The sequence below is a fragment of the Lissotriton vulgaris genome, chromosome 6, assembly GCF_964263255.1.
Source record: "Lissotriton vulgaris chromosome 6, aLisVul1.2, whole genome shotgun sequence".
Taxonomy (NCBI): Eukaryota; Metazoa; Chordata; class Amphibia; order Caudata; family Salamandridae; genus Lissotriton; species Lissotriton vulgaris.
The window spans coordinates 27,208,822-27,228,409 of NC_141694.1; the positions used below are offsets into that span (position 1 = coordinate 27,208,822).

The 19,588-nt window shown below is 47.6% G+C and overlaps 1 protein-coding gene across 1 annotated transcript in view; it reads left to right on the forward strand.

Moving 5' to 3' along the window:
• The first annotated feature begins 11,065 nt into the window (after window positions 1-11,065).
• The window catches only part of LOC147706740 (uncharacterized), a 46,196-nt gene continuing 37,673 nt past the window's right edge, over window positions 11,066-19,588 (forward strand). Inside the window, exon 1 of the mRNA XM_086925876.1 lies at window positions 11,066-11,177. The gene's annotated coding sequence lies outside the window, so the exon portion shown is untranslated. The remainder of the gene's footprint in view (window positions 11,178-19,588) is intronic.

Below are 19,588 nucleotides of genomic sequence, written 5' to 3' on the forward strand. Positions count from 1 at the left end.
GCGACCAATGGTCAACCTTGCTACCTTTGAACCCCCCAATCAAAGGGCGTTCACCTGAGACCCTTAGGGGGCTCAAGAGGATTTAAGCACCGCCGCTCCCCAGCAGAAGCACAACGTCTCCGAAGGAGCTGGGAGAGCGGCGCGACAACGACATTGTTTGAAGCCCACCCACCCACACCTGAAAAACAGCAGAGTCGCAGTGCTGGACAGTGGGGAAGGCGTTTGGCGGAAATCCTACAATCGTTGGCTAACCAAACACACCGGTGGGCGGTGTGTAGGAGGAGGGCCACTCACTTTTCAATGCCGCACGGCAGGGTGACGTGGCCGCACAAAGGAGGGGAGGAACAGATGGAGACGGCACTCGCGGCCCAGACCCGGCCGGACGGCAGGGCGCAAATGGTAGCGAGCTGGGGACCTAACTCCAGGCAGAGAAGCTCCCCTCCATGACACCCAAAAGGGGTGTGGCCAACCAACTACTGGAACACCAATAAACTGACTAAGAACTGGTTGTACACAAGTGCCATTTACGAACTGATGGGTGCACTAGAGACGGACACCTGTACCAGAGGAAGGTGTCATAAACTGTAAAGTGATGTGCATGATTGATGGCTAGAGTTCGCAAATGAAGATTGTACAACCAGTATGTTATTAATATTGTTATTAATAATCATTATTGATATTAATAAATCTGCGGCCAACAATGACCACCACTAAGAACTGAGATTGTTGGCTGACATTATTTGCTAGTAATGACGGAGAATGTATGCAGAATGCCGACCGGCAAGTAAGTATGTATGGGTGACCCACTGAGTAGGCACATGCGAGGGTTATTGCAGAGGCCGCCGCACCCGCCCCAGGGTGGGGGAGGCTCAAGGGCCGGCGCCATAACCCACGCGGTGCCAACAGGGGGATGGGAACTGGTTCGGGGCGCCCCGAAGCGGCCAGGACCAGCGGAAACGGGGTGCGCACCAGCCACCCCGACAGGAAGTGACCTTGTGACCTGGGCGCCCACGGGGGGCGACCAATGGTCAACCTTGCTACCTTTGAACCCCCCAATCAAAGGGCGTTCACCTGAGACCCTTAGGGGGCTCAAGAGGATTTAAGCACCGCCGCTCCCCAGCAGAAGCACAACGTCTCCGAAGGAGCTGGGAGAGCGGCGCGACAACGACATCGTTTGAAGCCCACCCACCCACACCTGAAAAACAGCAGAGTCGCAGTGCTGGACAGTGGGGAAGGCGTTTGGCGGAAATCCTACAATCGTTGGCTAACCAAACACACCGGTGGGCGGTGTGTAGGAGGAGGGCCACTCACTTTTCAATGCCGCACGGCAGGGTGACGTGGCCGCACAAAGGAGGGGAGGAACAGATGGAGACGGCACTCGCGGCCCAGACCCGGCCGGACGGCAGGGCGCAAATGGTAGCGAGCTGGGGACCTAACTCCAGGCAGAGAAGCTCCCCTCCATGACACCCAAAAGGGGTGTGGCCAACCAACTACTGGAACACCAATAAACTGACTAAGAACTGGTTGTACACAAGTGCCATTTACGAACTGATGGGTGCACTAGAGACGGACACCTGTACCAGAGGAAGGTGTCATAAACTGTAAAGTGATGTGCATGATTGATGGCTAGAGTTCGCAAATGAAGATTGTACAACCAGTATGTTATTAATATTGTTATTAATAATCATTATTGATATTAATAAATCTGCGGCCAACAATGACCACCACTAAGAACTGAGATTGTTGGCTGACATTATTTGCTAGTAATGACGGAGAATGTATGCAGAATGCCGACCGGCAAGTAAGTATGTATGGGTGACCCACTGAGTAGGCACATGCGAGGGTTATTGCAGAGGCCGCCGCACCCGCCCCAGGGTGGGGGAGGCTCAAGGGCCGGCGCCATAACCCACGCGGTGCCAACAGGGGGATGGGAACTGGTTCGGGGCGCCCCGAAGCGGCCAGGACCAGCGGAAACGGGGTGCGCACCAGCCACCCCGACAGGAAGTGACCTTGTGACCTGGGCGCCCACGGGGGGCGACCAATGGTCAACCTTGCTACCTTTGAACCCCCCAATCAAAGGGCGTTCACCTGAGACCCTTAGGGGGCTCAAGAGGATTTAAGCACCGCCGCTCCCCAGCAGAAGCACAACGTCTCCGAAGGAGCTGGGAGAGCGGCGCGACAACGACATCGTTTGAAGCCCACCCACCCACACCTGAAAAACAGCAGAGTCGCAGTGCTGGACAGTGGGGAAGGCGTTTGGCGGAAATCCTACAATCGTTGGCTAACCAAACACACCGGTGGGCGGTGTGTAGGAGGAGGGCCACTCACTTTTCAATGCCGCACGGCAGGGTGACGTGGCCGCACAAAGGAGGGGAGGAACAGATGGAGACGGCACTCGCGGCCCAGACCCGGCCGGACGGCAGGGCGCAAATGGTAGCGAGCTGGGGACCTAACTCCAGGCAGAGAAGCTCCCCTCCATGACACCCAAAAGGGGTGTGGCCAACCAACTACTGGAACACCAATAAACTGACTAAGAACTGGTTGTACACAAGTGCCATTTACGAACTGATGGGTGCACTAGAGACGGACACCTGTACCAGAGGAAGGTGTCATAAACTGTAAAGTGATGTGCATGATTGATGGCTAGAGTTCGCAAATGAAGATTGTACAACCAGTATGTTATTAATATTGTTATTAATAATCATTATTGATATTAATAAATCTGCGGCCAACAATGACCACCACTAAGAACTGAGATTGTTGGCTGACATTATTTGCTAGTAATGACGGAGAATGTATGCAGAATGCCGACCGGCAAGTAAGTATGTATGGGTGACCCACTGAGTAGGCACATGCGAGGGTTATTACTCATCCGGTTCAACGACCAAGAGACTTCTGGGGATGATAGTTTGTGGCGTGCCATGCTCCCCCTTGTGGTCTCAGACAAACACAGCATGCATGCCCATTCATTCCGCCTCTCCTACGCACAGAGTAATGTAGTCTTAGAGCCCTGCTTCTGTGAGAAAGGCTCATGATCGCTACAATGACCCAAGAATAAAAGATTATGAACGGATACAGAGGATCCGGTTCTACTGCAAAAATCAAAGACACCTCAGCTTCAGGGACTCCACAATTCTTTAAGTATTCCCTGAGCGGGGCACGATTGTGTGCGGCAATGTTATGCCCCATCACAAAAGATGAAGTACAACTTAACGACAGGCAGCAAAAGGGCCAATAAGAGAGAGTAACCTTTTTTATATACTTCAAGCTTGAAAGAACCTAAAAAAACGCCAATATAGGAGGTTGTACCATCACAGCCGCCTCCGGAGGCAGAAGTGAGGGTATTGTGGACAAGCACAAGCACTACTCAAGCTTCTTGCAGATAAGAACAAGACCAAATGTTGGTGGCGCCATGCTTTGGGGATTCTGCACATATACTTTACTATGCACAGGAAAACAGGACCTCAGTAAATAGGTGGTGTACCAACCTACCACATCCGTACTCAAAATCCAAAGCTGACTAGCTATGGTGTCACATTTGTTCTCCGTCTTTAGCGAAGCTACCAATGATTAGAAAACCCAGAATATGTCCCTCTATCTTGGGAATCGCTGGAGCCAGACCATCTTTCACTTACTCACTCATACCTGTCCACAATGCAAGTAATCAGAGACACAGTATAGTTTAAAATGTTTACTTCAACTAACGAACTCTATGGTGCAGTACAGGAGCCAATACTAGAAGCAAAATGCATAAACACAATATAGTCAGAATAGTTACAATACCACAGAATACAAATGGGGATGTCATGTTATAAAAAACTGTGGAAAAGGACTGAACGACCTAACCACCCTCCCCGTGATAAGAGATAATTTATTATAAGAAAGAAGACCTCTGGGCTTTGTCAGCAGACCCCCATACCTCAAGGTCTAGATGCAATGCTCACATCGCAGGTCAAGCGCAGCTCTTCTCTCTGGCAAGGTGTCTCTCCAAGTGTGTAAAAACAGGTTGCGGTTGCAATATTAAAGTACACGATTTCCAGGAGTGCAGCTGTGTGTAGCATGCTATGTCTAGGTGCGAGGGACTGATCAGAACAGAATAACAAGGGGCATTGTTGTTTAACCTTGAGCATCGTGTGCAGACTAAACCTCAGAGCACAGCAAAGAACTTGCAAGGTAGACAGTTCTTATGTGAAAGGGGCACAAACAGAGTCTTGTGAAATATGTGCATGCAGTGTTGTGCGCAAAAGCAGCCTCATGGCAGTGAAGCTCATGCTAACTTAGCAAATGTCGACAAGGGACCTATAAGACTTACTACACAGTCAAAGTTATTTTGCATTTGCAGGGTAGGACCTCGTAGCACTATAAGTAGCAGCCCTGGCAAGTATCACGCATCAGGCACTAGACTAAAACATTTTAGCGTGATGGTCCGCATCACCGCACTAAAATGCGAAGTCATGCATTTATAGTGCCTCCTTGCACTACCTATGTGGCGGCAGACAGACACCAACGGGACGAGAGCGTCGCCATGCACTCATTGTTGTGCAAGCAGGGCGTACCCTGCGCTGCTCTGGAGTGTATCACTGTAGTTCTAAGTATGTTTTCATCAGGCCAGGCATGTCGGTCGTAGGGCTGGACCCTCCATCGTTAGCTGCAGCATCCATATATCACAACTCTGCTGCTGAGACTCAGCCTGGCTCGGCTACAGAGGCATTCACATGGTGTTATGTTACTGAACCAGTCTGTTGGTGTATCTCCATTTGCCAAAAAGTGAAGTTGAGTGATTGAAGCGCGGCCGTTATGGATCTTTAGATATTGCAGATCCCTCAGCCTACTGTGCTGTAGAAATATAGGGCCTAGCCTTAATATCTACGATAGCATGCATTGCCCGGTGAAAGTCGCACAGTCAGCGCACTCGCAGAGGCAGGATCATCAAGAGATAATCAATTGTCAGTCCGGGCCCCATGGGAAATCATGGTTGTTGAATGACAGACAATCTCTATTACTGACCTCCTGTCCTCCAGTTACATGTGTTTGTTATTGCCCGGTGCACAGTGTTTGTCCAGTCAGAGCTTGGCCGCAACGGACGGCGGAGCACACAAGTTTTTAAGTGCGACCACCAACCAGCTGGAGCCCTGTTGATCACTTTTGAGCTCCTCTGCCAGTGGTCCTACTCCAGTATCGATAACTGGGTCCTTGAAAGAAAAAAGGCTGTCTGTAAAATTGAGACAGAAACAACAGCCTGCCCAACAACAGAGCGTGACAACACCAATCTATAAAGCACCTGACAGTCTCTGGAGGATTTTAAAGGCTAGCCCAGTAGTAAGTCAAGTGGCCATTCAGAACTTTTAGTTTGTTATGTGGGTAGGGGTGACGACTGTGGTGGCGATACTATTAGTTAGGATTGGCAATGACAATAGGCTTGGTTCTTTTTTGTATGTTCAGGCTGTTTCTCATGTGGGCTAGTGGCCTTCCATTTCTGGTGCTCTGCAGAGTTTCTAGTTGCTGAAATGTGTGTAAATTCTGATATTTATATGTTTCCCTCATCTTCCTTACTTGAATTTTGCTTACAAGAAAGTGTCACTCATAGTTGTTGAATGTCACTCATAATTACACTGAAATTATGAAAATGGCACACATAAGCAATCTGAAACCTTGGCAGCTATGCCTTACCATCTCTGCTTCCAATTATAGATACATTTTCCTCCCTATCAGGTTATAAAATAAATTGGGAAACAAGTGAAGCACTACCTATCTCTGATGGTACTACGAGAGCAGTTATACATGGTTTCCCTTTTCATTAGAAACCTTCACACCGTAAGTATCTGTGGATTTTGGTTAATAAAGGTATGGAATATATGATTACTGACAATCTGAATCCTTTGATCGCTTTAATGCAGCAAGACTTTGATAAATAGAAGATTTTAAATCTCTCTATGTGGGGTCCCCACACGACCCCTGCCCAGCCACTTTTCCAAGACTAGCATCCTCTACCATTGCCGCAGGACTTACCCCACTGTTCAATGTTATGCTGGATAGCGGGGAATTTCCCTCACGGTGGAAACAAGCATCTATTCTGCCCCTTCTAAAAAAATCTAATCTTGACTTGACCGACCTGAACAACTACCGGCCGATCGCCAGGTTACCCCTCCCAGCTAAAATCATGAAGGGCATACTAAACACGCAGCTGAGCACCTTCCTGGGGACAGGAGAACGCCTGGATCCATCGCAGCACGGATTCCGAGCGGGGCACAGCACGGAATCGGCACTGATCAAGTCAGCCGAAGACATAAGATTAGTGATGGACGCAGGTGGAAGAGCCGCCCTGATCCTGCTGGATTTGTCCGCGGCCTTCGACACGGTCCACCACAAGTTACTGGTGGACTGGTTGGAGGCCCGTGGGATCCAGGGAAAGGCACTTAAGATCTTGCAGGCCTTCCTATCCAGCAGGACCCAGACAGTGGCCCTGGGGGACTTTGAATCGGACCCATTTGTGCTCCTCTGCGGAGTTCCCCAGGAGTCCTCCCTGAGTCCGACCCTTTTTAACGTGTACGTTTCTACCCTGGCCCCAGTTATTAGATCCTTTGGATTTAACCTTACATCATACGAAGACGACACACAAATAGTGGTGTCGCTGCTTCCGGGTGAAACAGAAAGCACCCCAGATAGGTTCAGAGGCTGCATGAGAGAGGTCAGCAACTGGATGGCAGAAAACTGCCTTAAGCTCAATTCAGCAAAGACAGAAGTTTTGCTATTTGGATCCAGAGATAACTTCTGGTCCCCACGTTGGTGGCCAGAGGAAATGGGGGGCCCCCCTTCACCAGTAGCGAAGGTCAAAAACCTGGGTGTACTAATGTACGACTCCCTGTCCTTTAGGCCACAAATTAGCGCGCTGTCCTCTGCAACCCATTATGTGCTAAAAACCATTCGGAAAGTCCTGCCTTTTCTTGCGGATGAACACAGAAAGACAGTGGTAACAAGATTGGTGATGTCCCGACTCGATTACTGCAACAGCCTGCTACTGAATGCTCAACAGGGGCTACTTAACAAACTGCAAATCTTGCAGAACGCTGCAGCCCGACTGATTACGGGTACACCCAAGTTGCATCGGTAGCACAAGATCTGGTGAAGCTACACTGGCTACCAGTTCGTAAACGAATAGTTTTTAAAACGCTCTGTGTGATCTTCAAGGCTCTGCATGGCCTAAGCCCCCACTGTATGATGCAGCTCTTCCAGTGGTACAAGCCGGTGAGATCACTAAGGTCGGCTGAGCAGGGTTTTGTTGTAGTCCCAAGAGTCAGGAAAGCCCGCTGGGGGGGGCAGGAGCTTCTCTCTGGGTGCTGCGAAGGCCTGGAATGCGCTGCCATTGAGCCTCAGACAGATATCAGACCTGCTGTCATTTAGGAGAGTCTTGAAGACCTGGCTCTTTACACACTAATTCCTCAGCACACGCATACTAGTGATCACTCAGCTCCAGGACACCTTCGGGTAACAGCGCGCTTTAAAAATTTGAAAAATAAATAAATAAATAAATAAGTGTTCAAGCTGTTAAAATGGTAATTCTTCCATGTTTTTTATACACCCTCGGTATGCTTCCTCTTCACATTCCTTTGTCCATGTTGCGACTCATAGACTCAAAAATTAAAACTTTTATAAGGGGTTCAGCAAAACCTTGCTTAGCTGTGGCAAAATTAAGAGCTCATCATTCTAATGGGGGAATGAGTCTTCCATCAATTGAACATTACACCCTAGCATTACAAATCTCTCAATTATCGTATATGCTGCAGGAGATTTCTGATGTCCCATAATGGGCTCATATAGAACTACACCTATGATCCTCGGATTCTGGTATTTCTGCTTTATATGGTACAGGACCTATTCCCACTAATCCACAAAAACACAATATTATCAGCTATGTATAAATCTTGGCAAAGGGACATTGCTTTTTAGGCATAAGCCCAAATATTCATGAAAAAGCGCCTATTTGGGGTAACACCAGCATTCGCATCAATAGAAACACATTATCTTGGCCACTACGGCAGTCAGCGGGCATACAAACTCTAGATCAAATTTTTCATAACAGTGATTTTAAATCATTTACACTAATAGGAGAATAATTTGGTCTCCCAATGCATCAATCCTTGAAATATATCCAACTTCAACAATGCTTGAAAAAACAACAGGGTCTATCTCCTTGGTCACTCCAAAATTCACAAATAGTATCATATTTAAACACATGGGGCAGGCTTAAAGAAGTAATTTCTGGTCTCTATAAAATTCTTACAACACAACTTTATTCTCAACCCCTCTCACATGCACTACAATTCAAAGGGCAGGTTCGGATTTCAATATCCTACACTACAAAGGAATAGGAAGTGTAGGTGGATGAATTAGACAAAAGAGATCGTAAAGCTAGATTAAAATTCTGGCTCTTCAAAATCTTTCATGACTGGTACTGGTCTCTGGCGGAACTGCAAAAAGCGGATGTATGTCGTTACAACGCATACTTTTACTCCGCGTACCATTACAACGCGGTATTTACAACGCATACCGCTACAACGCATAGCGCTTTGGGGTGCTGGATAGTGGTAAGTATAATTTACTATTCTAACTCCAGTCCCCGTGGACCCTAGGGAAGGTGTTGGATAGTAAATTAAACTTACCTCTTATCCTAGAGCGCCCCCCAGCGCAATGCGTTGTAACGGTATGCGTTGTAATGCCCGCGTTGTAGTGGTAGTGCGGAGTAAAAAATGCGTTGTAACAGGTGAATACCGCAAAAAGCTGGCCTACTCTCCCATGCTAATTGCTGGAGATGTTCTAATACTAACTGTGACACAACTCACATTATATGTGAATGTCCAATGATACAGTCTTTTTGGATATATATGGGTAAAGTCTTACACTCCACAAGGCCATTACGCCTCCCACTTACACCCACTTGTATTCTTCTTCATGATTTACAACTCTCTCCAAAGATCTCTAAACCACAACACCATCTTTTTCATACAGCTTTGGCTAAAGCGACAATGTGCGTACTACGACATTGGAAATCTGCAACCCTCCCTCACCAGAAGAATGGTTGGCAACTATGATACAAACAGCATCACATGAAAGAGTAATTTACAACCTCCAAAACCAAACTGATGTTTTTATCTAGGTCTGGTCACCTTTCCTAAATATGAATTGTGATAGGGATAGTACTGATACTGTTTCCACAACAAATACTCCTATCCCTTAATATAATATCTCTTTCTTAAGTGCTATGACTCTTACTTATCCTCTCTAATTCCCCTCCCCTAATCTTTGGCTCCATTTCCTCTAACTACATTACTTCTTACAAAAGCTCATTTAATCTTATTATAACATATTATCTCATACTCTTTCCTATTTTTATTTTATTGTATTCCACTACTTACATAAACTATTCTATTCTAAATTATGTATTCTATAATTCTGATTCACTCTATTTTATTTTATTTTTTCATTATGACGTATTTATTCAAGAATTATAAAGAAAAATATCCTACTATCACATACAGTTGTAATGGTTTAATTCATGTATTTATTAAATTCTATTGTGATCTGCTTCTCATTTCTGTGCATTTTTCCTACCTTCTTTCTCTTTTATATTTCTCTCAACTATTTAAATTTTCAACGTTTTAATCATTTAATTGAATATTCATTTATTTATATATTCTATTTATTAACAAATGGTACTTACTACATGTATTTCTTCGCATTTTAATGTATTCATTTATTTATTATGAATTACTAGCTGTTATTGTTATTATTGCTAGCTCTTTCTCTCCGCCTCCTGTTCAAGCCTGGATGGATCAATCAAATCTACTCAACAGTAAACCCATCATTTTGGACTGCGCTAAATCCTTAGGTGTCATACTTGACAAAAGACTCAACCTAATCTCACACATCAACTCCATGGCCAAGAGCGCATGTTATCAACTGCGACTTTTATGGGGGATTCGTCGGTTCTTCCCGGAGAATGACCTAAAACCCTTGGTCCAATCGCTAGTTCTCTCTAGACTTGACTATTGTAATTCTCTTCTGACTGGCCATCCCAAATCTCACCTCTCCCCCTTCAAATCCGTTCCCCATTCAGCAGCTCGCATCATTTCAGGGTCCAAACGAAGTGACCACATCACTCCTATCCTGTCTTCTCTCCGATGGCTTCCCATCGAGGCTAGAGCTATCTACAAAACAGCGTGCATCACCCACAAAGCTTTGCACTCTTCCTCCCCTCGCTATCTGGCGAATAAACTCAAACTGTCTGGAGGCTCAAAGACCTTCTCGGAATGCGGAAAAGTTCCTTCTTGAACCCCCCTCCTTCAAAAGAGAAAAATTGTTGGCACAATCGTTCTCAGGTAATGCGGTGAGAATCTGGAACTCTCTTCCTCCTTCGCTCTGTGCCATCACCTCCATCCAGATCTTCAAAGTGGACCTCAAATCTCTTTTATTTCAAAGACACTTTCAGAACTAATTCCCTCCTTCTCAGACCCCGCCAGGAAGTTCTTTAGTCATTGTTAATTTGTCTGATATATTTATATTTTTGTTTGTACATCCTGTGCATGCTGCGTTTGATATTGTGTTCCTTTTGCCTGCGTTGTTTTGATTCTATGGCCTGCTATTGTTCACCAGGAAGTTCTTTAGTCATTGTAAAATGTTTCATATTTATTATTTTGCTTGTACAGTCTGTTCATGCTGTGCTTGAGATTGTGTGCCTTTAGCCTGCGTTGCTGCGACTCTATGGCCTGCTATTTTTGTTTGTTTCATTCCTGCACCAGTCCTCTCATGTAACGTAACTGGTTCTATTGTACAGTGTTCTGACACCTTCGGGTAAAGTCCGCGCTTTACAAAAATGCATTAAATAAAATAAAATAAGTAAAATAAAGCAACAGGAGCAAGAAAAATATGGGCCAATCAGAGGCTGTTCTGCCCCGCTGGCTGGCGCTGCTGAAGGCAGAAAGCGGGAACAGGTGCGCATGCGCAGACGTTTGCCAACCGGAAGAACTAATCTCCCTATGCCCTTCGACACCGGAACTGAATGTACGTCCCCGGAAGAGCTGCTCGGTGTGTCATCAGCACATGCTCTCCAGGCGGGTGTGGACCCTCTCGCCCTGCACCCTCCACGGATATTACTGTCTGTTCTGACCCTGCACACACAGGTGAGCTGTGAGCACATCTGTTATTTATTGACACCGCAGCGCTTTCCCATTGGCACCCGTGAATCCCCACGCGAGGCTGGGGCGGCGAGGGGTCCCCTGGGATCGTGACACAGGCGAGGGGTCCACTTGGATCATGACACAGGCGAGGGGTCCCCTGGGACCATGACACAGGCGAGGGGTCCCCTGGGACCATGACACAGGCGAGGGGTCCACTTGGATCATGACACAGGCGAGGGGTCCCCTGGGACCATGACACAGGCGGGGGGTCCCCTGGGACCATGACACAGGCGAGGGGTCCCCTGGGACCATGACACAGGCGAGGGGTCCCCTGGGACCATGACACAGGTGAGGGGTCCCCTGGGACCATGGCACAGGCGAGGGGTCCCCTGGGATCATGACACAGGCGAGGGGTCCCCTGGGACCATGACACAGGCGAGGGGTCCCCTGGGACCATGACACAGGCGGGGGGTCCCCTGGGATCATGACACAGGCGAGGGGTCCCCTGGGACCATGGCACAGGCGAGGGGTCCCCTGGGATCATGACACAGGCGAGGGGTCCCCTGGGACCATGACACAGGCGAGGGGTCCCCTGGGACCATGACACAGGCGAGGGGTCCCCTGGGACCATGACACAGGCGAGGGGTCCCCTGGGACCATGACACAGGCGAGGGGTCCCCTGGGACCATGACACAGGCGAGGGGTCCCCTGGGACCATGACACAGGCGAGGGGTCCCCTGGGACCATGGGACCATGACACAGGCGAGGGGTCCCCTGGGACCATGACACAGGCGAGGGGTCCCCTGGGACCATGACACAGGCGGGTCCCCTGGGACCATGACACAGGCGGGGGGTCCCCTGGGACCATGACACAGGCGAGGGGTCCCCTGGGACCATGACACAGGCGAGGGGTCCCCTGGGACCATGACACAGGTGAGGGGTCCCCTGGGACCATGGCACAGGCGAGGGGTCCCCTGGGATCATGACACAGGCGAGTGTATCATGACACAGGCGAGGGGTCCCCTGGGACCATGACACAGGCGAGGGGTCCCCTGGGACCATGACACAGGCGGGGGGTCCCCTGGGACCATGACACAGGCGGGGGGTCCCCTGGGACCATGACACAGGCGAGGGGTCCCCTGGGACCATGACACAGGCGAGGGGTCCCCTGGGACCATGACACAGGCGAGGGGTCCCCTGGGACCATGGCACAGGCGAGGGGTCCCCTGGGATCATGACACAGGCGAGGGGTCCCCTGGGACCATGACACAGGCGAGGGGTCCCCTGGGACCATGACACAGGCGAGGGGTCCCCTGGGACCATGACACAGGCGAGGGGTCCCCTGGGACCATGACACAGGCGAGGGGTCCCCTGGGATCATGACACAGGCGAGGGGTCCCCTGGGACCATGACACAGGCGAGGGGTCCCCTGGGATCATGACACAGGCGAGGGGTCCCCTGGGATCATGACACAGGCGAGGGGTCCCCTGGGACCATGACACAGGCGAGGGGTCCACTGGGATCATGACTTTGGGGTCCCCTGGGATCATGACACAGGCGAAGGGTCCCCTGGGATCATGACACAGGCGAGGGGTCCCCCGGGATCATGACACACATTTCTTTCTATCCCGGCCCCGTCCCCCTTCGTGATTTCAAGTGAAGAGCAGCACGCACCAGCCGCTGTGCCAGCCACAGCTCTCGGGTTCCCCAGAGAGCGGACAACTCAGCCGGGGAAAGGGGTGTGTCAAATTCTAGGAATTGCAGGCCTGTTGTATGCAAATCCCCGCATGCAGCAAAAAAAGTCGGAGTAGAGATGGGCTACTTTTTAAATTGAAAAGTGTAAGTAGAGAATGCTGACTTAAACGAGCCTTTTCTAAAAACACTCCATTTGATGTTGACGTTAGTCAAGTCCGGTTGTGAGTGTTTACATCTGCGCTCTGCTCGCAAATGCAACGTTTCAAGACTATTTACTTTGGACTGTCGCATCTTTTAAAAGTGACTCCCCTGTATTGATGGAGCGTTATATGGATGCTTCTCCATCGAAATAACTGTTAGTGAGACTATTATTAGAATACTGCTACACTCCATGAGTAAGGGCAAGGCCTTTGAGGCCAATGCGCGCCTGGTTAGAGTAAAGGGTTACTGAAGTAATACACAAAGGAGTCGCTTCACCAAAGGTTGTTTATTTTGGATCGGCTGTAAACGGGGAGCTTCCTCGCCTTCCCATCCGTAACTGCTGTCACGGCCCGTTCGACTTAGTGACGGACAAGAGCTCTCCTAAACCTGATCTGATGGTGGTTAGACCATACCAATGGTAAGGGCTCGGACGGTACAATCTTTATAGTAGAAAAGATTTGATCCAAAATATGTCCAGCCCGGTGAGTGGGTTTATACACCTGTTGGACAAGGCCAAGGGAGGACACAGCGTCTGTAAAATAGGCTACCTCAGGGTCTAAAGGCTCGTCCATATGAAGGTTCAAATCACCTAGCTAAACAAAAAAAGAGCATATTTAAGGGACTAGAGAGTCAGGATATCGCTCAATTATCTCCGAAAGGGGCCGGCATGACCCGGAGGTCTGTAAACCAAAACCCCAGCAATAGACTGCTGAGAAAATAAAGAGCAACGAAAGCCTTACCTTTCAGCTCCATCTAGTTCCTCCAAAGGGATAGAAACATTAATGCGCTTGTTTTATGTATTATGGCCACACCTCTACCCTTAAGGCAGCCCTTCCTGAGGATTTTATGCCCCAGAGGAATGGCTGTAGCCAAGGTTGGATTAGAGAATTTTTTGTGAGCCCTGTTTCTGTTAAAAACAGATAGTCAGTCTGGCTTTTCTTCATCTAGTAGCTCCAGTATATACAGTTCAGGTTCTGCAAGGAGTGGACTTTTAAAAGCACAGTCGAGAATGGGCTAATTTTTTTGGCCATAAGTAGTGTTCACTCCTGGCTGAGACAATATGGATCCATTAGCAGTGTGTGCACGAAAATGCAGGATTCAGAATGTTAGGTTGGCAGTGAGGTACACAGGGTGACTTGGGGGGCCTAAGCTGCATAGGGCTGGACTGTTGTAGGAAACCAGAGACCTATATTTTGCATCAAAACTGGCAGAGTGACTGGTGATTGATGGGCACAGACGGGCTTGCCTTTGGGTCATCAGCGGTGCACCCACTGCATGCATCTGTTCACTGCCTCTCCTTAAGTGCATGTGGCCAGGGACTAGAGCTCGCACTACTCAATATGGTGCCTCTTCGTATCCCAAAGGAGAGCAAATGGCGGAAAAACAACAATTGTTTGCTGCTCTCGCCTCCCTGAAGCCTATCTCCCAGGGAAAAGCCAGGACGGGTTCCCAAGGCAAGCGCAGAGATACCCCTTCGGGGGTCGATTCTGGCGCTATATAAGAAACATAATAATAATAATAACTCACCAAAAGGAGGGAGGGTGCTCTATCCTCGGCTTGGTCATGGTGAGCGGAAGCTTGGAGGTAAGCGCATTTAATTGCAGGCCCTACCCCCATGACTGTAGAGCAGCGAGCACCATGCACATATGCCACATGTCTACCCATAGGTCAACAGCCAAGCCATGAAAAGGATATGAGCATAGTGTCAGTGCACCATGTCCACCGTCATTGGAGTGACATCAGGCCCCTAATGGAGTTCCAGTTTGATCTGTCCTCTTTTACTCGTCCACATCATCCTGAGAGTGTGTCACTTAGCATCTAGTCATTACCCAGGCCAGCACGCTGTTCTATCTCTTCCATGACCAAATTTCTCTCCCTAGCAGCTTGTTCTTGGGAGGGGTGGATCTGTAACTTACTTTGTGCATTCCCATTATTGCGATGGCAAACCATAAATGCATCTTGATACTAATTGCAGATAGGGGCCACGCTCCTTTTACACCCCCTCCTTAATTATGATGTAGAATTGGTCGCAAATCCCCTTTTGCGATTCAGTAAGTTTTCAGTATCACAAAATAGTTTTAGTATGTCACTAAGAAAGATTTTGCAGTCCCAGTTACTGTGATTTTACAAATGACATTGTTTTCAACTGCAAAATGGTTTTACAAACTGGTTCTAAATGAACATTTACCTTGTCTGCAAAGGAAAAGAATTGAAAGAGCTGCAAGTCACCTTTCGGGCTGTTGATTTTGGTGAGCCTTGTGAAGTAATTCAGCTAGGATAGTTACGTAACCGTTGACTCCTGCGGGGCAGCTACTTTTTGTTTGGGAAGCCATACAAGTGGGATCTCCTGTTTTGTTTGCAGTTGCTGTGTTGTTCGTCAACAAACGTCTGAGCTGTGTGTAGCCTGGAAGTCTTTATCCTGGATAATAGATGCGTCAGAGTGTCTGAGTGATTTTCTCGCGATGAAGAAATAGATCTTTGATCATTTCCTTCCCCTGTACTGTTACTGGAGAAAACAAATAAAGTATGTTTAAAAAAAAAAGTGTGAGTGGACATTAGGAGATATTTAAGTGAATCCAGTTGTAAGAAGTTTTGGCTATGTTGTAGAGTATTGTGGTTGATGTGCATTAGGTTTAAAAGTTATAATAAAAAAAAGTGTTTAGGCATTTTTGTTACCTTTATAAAAACTAAGACGACATTATATACAACTGAAGAACCTGATTAAAAGAAATATTTTAATATAAAAAATCACTTATTTTTTTGTACTTATGTGGCACAGCGGTATTATGTGGAGTGTATTTTTTGCATTGAATAGAATGTAATTATGACGTTTATATATGTTGTGTTAAGTGGTATTACGTTGCATGTATTTATGTTGCATTGATTAGATTGTAATTATGTGGCCCTGAGTGGTATTTTGTGGAGTGTATTTATGTTGCATTGTGTAGTGTAATTACGTGGTGTGTAATTATGTTGTACTGAGTGCTGTTATGTGGAGTGTATGGTGCATTTAGTAGATTGTAAGCACATGGTGTAATTATGTGGTACTGTGTTGTAGTATGTGGACTGTATTTATATTGTATTCAGTAGAGTGTAATTATGTGCCGTGCCCCGCCCAACTCGCCACATTTAAATGAGTACCCACACTACTTTTTTCCCATTTAAAGCACTGGGTACATCCTTAGGGGTCTGTCAGCCTCGTGGGGCAGCTCAGGCCATGAAAAGGGTGAGGCAGAAGACCCAAAGGGGTGAGGGGTGTGTTACAGGTATGAGGCCTTATAATATTGTCAAGGGAGGGATCAGGTAAATAGTGGAGTCATGAAGCAGGAACTGGTTCCGGACTCCTTCAAAGAGTAGGGAATGCTTGTATGGTGTCCTGCAAAGGCCAGCTGCCCTGCAGGGCCTGCTCCTTGACCCATGTCCCTAAAGAGAGGCTGCAAAGCCACAAACACTGACACATTGTGAATGTGACTGCAGGGGTTAGGCTACGCATTCCAGTGTCCGTGATCTCAGAGGCAGTCACGAAGCGCTGGTGCAGGTGCAGCAGGGCCCCTGTGACCGCCCCCTCTGTCTGGGAATGAAATGGTTCCCAATGTGCCCGGTTTTGCCTCAACCCGGTCCATTCTTTCCGAATTTTTTTTTTTTTTTTGCAGAGTTTTGTATAGCGCGAACTTGAACCGAATCCGGTATCGGAGCGCATTACATAGCACCAGTTAACTTACATGAGGACACATTTTTGTTAAGCAGGGGGAGATTACGTGATTTGCCCAGAATCGCAGGATGTTTGGCTTCGTTACCGAGACTCGAACCCAGAGCCCCAGGTCCGAGGCTGAGCACCCTAGCCATTAGGCCAACTCCTCTTGAAGACCGAGTGCACCCAGTTTGCTGCGCTCGAGTCTGTTAACTGAGGGAGGGTCACACGAGATCCCATACACCTGCACAGTGACGATGATGTAAATTATCCAAGAGACGGTGCTAGGCAGCAGTAAATGTGGGCCATGCCCTGATGTTTTTATTAATGAATGCTGTTGGGATGTGAGCTACTATGTTTTGCATAAACAGTGGGGTTAATTAGTAGTAATTACATAAACAAGCTGTTTTCCAGATTGTTGTCACCAGTCCTTTACTGGTGGGAAATGGGAATGCTCATGGTTTTTCTGTGATGTTATGCTGAAGTGCGGTACCACATTACAGGAAATAAGTGGAAATCTATTTGAATGTATCATAATTCTGATCGGGTTTGTCAGGAATGTCCCTGGGGCTTGGGGACAAACTTCACATGGGCCAGCTTGATGCCTCTGCCCTTCTGGCCAGAGGTGATGTGCAGTGCCGGTTTCTATCATTAAACAATATGTACTTCAGGGGAAGAGAAAACATAGCGTCTGGCTCCACCTAGTGATCGGCCACGGAAGCTGATTTAGAATGAGATTACATGCGTTCTCACATTTAAAAACAAGCCGACCGCCTGCCATTAGATATGTGGTGGAGCAAGATTTGGAATATATCCAGGATGGAGAAATTATCAGCTTTCCTGAATGATCGAGTTTAAATTTTGTGATGTAGTGTGGCTTACATTTTAAACATACATGTTGGAATTGCTACGAAAATTGCAACTGTGAACTTTCCTCCTCACCCGATAGTCTAGTGCCTCGGACTCGGATAAACAAGCGTGCGCTTCGCTGTGGCTGCAGCTTGCGCGCTAAAAGTGGGAGGGGTGGGTGGGGGGAGTGTGGCCCAGAGCAAACACAGCATTTCCCTTGCGGGAGCGAGCCAGGGGCACCAAACATATGGTGTCAGGCTCGCTCGCAGAAGGCAATCGCCATACGTGCCATTGAAGGCGTACACGTTTTAGCCTGAAAAAGGCAATCGATGGCTACATGTCTCTTTCCTGTGCAGCGCATGTGTGCTTTATAGGCAAGATCTAAAAATCAGTACTGGCGGCATCCATTTTTAAAGTTTGAATAGAAATAGACTAAAGGGTGATAGTCAATGGCCATTGTAGAACAGTACCAAGGCGCAATTTGATGCTGACGATGATGGAGCGTGGGTCGCATACACTAACAAGGCATTGTCCTGGTCAAAGATTTTACTTTCTGGCTTATACACCACAGGAGTACATTTCTAAAGCTCCTTTAAGACCTCAGTGTAGACACTTTGAGAATTTGAGGCCAACAGGAGGGTTCAGTCCAGGTCCATGTGCCACTGGTCAGCTGCACAGTTGCTGAAAAAAAGGCTCTTGTAATTTGTTGTGTCTTCGTAACATTAACTCCACTAACTTTCAGCAGCTAGACAGTGGGTAAACACATTGTTTTAGCATTCTTTTTACTTCCTTTGAAGTGTTGCCCCAAACATTACATGTAAACCTAGCAGGCCTATCAAACAGGTTGTGAAATAGTTATGTCAAAAGAGGCCCACTATGATTAGCGCCAAGTCACCTATAGGTATACATGCGCTTTACAAATACTAATAGCATAACGTAACACTGGGGCCTGACATGCTGGGAAGACAACAGAAGGGCCCTTTCCAGGAGTCTAACATTTGCCTATGAATGGGAGGCCTCTTTGAAGTGTGCCCCAAGTGTCATTTGAACCCATCAGACCTGTCAAACAAGATGTGGCATTCAAGCAGGATCCAACACGTTTTTTTGTCTGATCCTCCCTTTCATATTCTGTCTGGTTCAGCTGGGTCATCTCTGCCCATTCAGGTCAGCCTGTTGTTGGCTAATGGGAAGCTCACACCTCCAGGACATGTTCAACACTAAATTTTAACATGTTCTATTCCTAAACACCATGCAGGGCAGGTTGCATTTTACAATTAAAACATGTGCCACTGTGCTCCACAACTCTGGCCTGCTGTCACCGCATATATTGATACAATATATGTTGCAGCCCACTGGTTAAATGTAAAGTAGTTGTAGGTAAGTTAAATATGCCAATTAGGCTATGTCAGTTTCATCATGTTGAAAAAGGGAGCATAGGCACCTCACTATTAGTTAGCAGGGAGACTTCTTCCACCAGCAAAAATCTGGGAGAATATCGCACACAAGCTGGTCAATTCCAGCAGTCAAACACACAAAAAGAAATGGGGAGGAAATTGAAACCACTGGACTCGCTCTGCTTAGCGTTCCAACCCTTATTTTTTTTTGTTTTCTTTTGTCTGAAATGCCACCTTGTTTTGGACCCAGTAATGTGCAAATTAGTCCTGATTGTGCTCCAGTAGGAACTGTCCCATCCTAACTGCCAGGTCAGGTCCACCCCAGTCTGGAATAAAAGCAATTCAAGACTGATTTCCCATTGATTGGGTCTAGCGAGATGCATGTAGTTTGGTTCCAGGAGCACAGGGAGTACAGGACCCAAGTCTGGGCATACATACCCCTGCCACCATAATTTCCAAGAGACATCCACTTGTGTGGTCTTATTTTGAAGGTAATTTGTTGGGTAGCAGGGGTGGAGCGCAATGGGGGTAGACACTAGACCACAGTGCACTTGTCCTGAAAATTCCCTACTAGAAGAAATTAT